The sequence below is a fragment of the Chrysochloris asiatica genome, unplaced genomic scaffold (assembly GCF_000296735.1).
Source record: "Chrysochloris asiatica unplaced genomic scaffold, ChrAsi1.0 scaffold00126, whole genome shotgun sequence".
Classification (NCBI taxonomy): domain Eukaryota; kingdom Metazoa; phylum Chordata; class Mammalia; order Afrosoricida; family Chrysochloridae; genus Chrysochloris; species Chrysochloris asiatica.
In genome coordinates this window covers 170,360-172,049 of record NW_006408644.1, presented here as the reverse complement: position 1 = coordinate 172,049, position 1,690 = coordinate 170,360, and positions in this window count along the sequence as shown.

The following is a 1,690-nucleotide window of genomic DNA, read 5'->3' as shown; positions in this document are numbered from 1 at the left end:
AAAGAAAGACCTACAGAAAAAATACAAAACAATAAGGCAGTCCGACTGTTACCACAAGAACACTCAAGTTGCTTGCCCAGGAGACATCAAGGCAAGTGGTTGGGATCTCTCAGTGCAAATCCTTTTCCAAGACTAAGACGCAATGGACATGCACGCTCTGATTGGCGACCACACACATCACCCATAAGGGGAAGTGACTGAAGAACATCAATTAAGTGAAGAGCTAAGCCCATATCGTTCAGCAGACTACTGTGAACCCGGATGGAAACCTGGTCGGCCAGCAGTGAGGCAAGACCTGGGAACTCATGGGCTCAGAGTCAATGACACAGCCACAGAGGACTAGAGTGGAGAGTGAAGTGGTCAGCTGATAAGAAGAGGGCAGACAGACACAAGAACACCCACACTTGCAGATGACACTCACTTGACCTGTCTTCAATGACAGGATGAACAGAGCTCAACCCGAAGAAGAAAGAAGAGGGAAAAAAGCATCATCTGATACAATTTGATAAACTTGACATACACTTATAAGTGTAGTAGCTCAAAAGAGTAAACAAATCCCTGTTGCAAGAATTATTCCCACCCCCTCCACACAAAGAGTAGACAGGAATGGGCAATTTGGACATTGGCTACCCAAAATGTGGGGAGGGATACAAAGGTAAGAAGTGACTGGCTTACAAGCTTTCAAGAGGGAACCTAGATCCAAAGGGCATGGAGGAAGGTAGAGCCTCCAGGAAGGGCTGATGAAATGAAATGCAGATGGGTCTCTTGTGATGCAATAGTGAACAATTGTTATCAGGACTGATTGTGAGGGTTGGAAATGTAAAGGTGGACATTTTATAGCAAGGAGGGGAGTGATTAACTTTTCAGTCTAGGAGCGGAGGGTGCTGGGACCATCAATGGAGAAGAGCGAAGAGCAGGACCCTACCCAGGGAAGCAGTGAGGCCTGAGATGGAGGCAGAGAAGATGACGTGAAGAGATGGAGTGTCTGGGGACTTGAGATCCAGAGAGGGAAAGGGGCTGTGTGCTGAGGACTGTGGAGGGAGGGGGAGCAGACTTGCAGGGTATACCCTTTGCTTGGATGATGATGCATGGATGGGATGGTAACTATGGCAATGAAACGATGTATGATCGAATGAATGTAAAATTAATATTCTTCCATGTAAACTATCACACAATTCACAATAAAACATTTATTAAAAAAAAAAAGTATTTGCAATGAATAAATCATTGATTTCATAAAATTCTTTCATGCATTCTCCAGTATAATTTTTATATTTTCCAACTATGAATCTTTACTCATTGTTTTCACCTTTCACATTCCAACCACTAGTAATTATGAGTGCATCTTGATTTCATGTTTGATCAATTTCAGACAGAAAAAGTTGGTAGTATTCTTTAATTTCATTATCCCTGGCTGTAGTGGTTCATGTACAGATTTGAATATTAGTAGTATTAACTGATCTTACTTACTTATGTTGTTGCTAAGTGCCATCGAACTCTGGTAGCATAGTGGTTACGAGTCGGGCTGCCAACCTCAATCAAGGTCAGCGGTTCGAAACTACCAACTGCTCCGTGAGAGAAAGATGAGGCATTCTGCTCCTGTAAAGATTTACAGCCTCGGAAACCCTGTGCAGGGTCACTATGGGTCAGAGTCGACTCCACGGTACTTAACAACAACAATATATATATA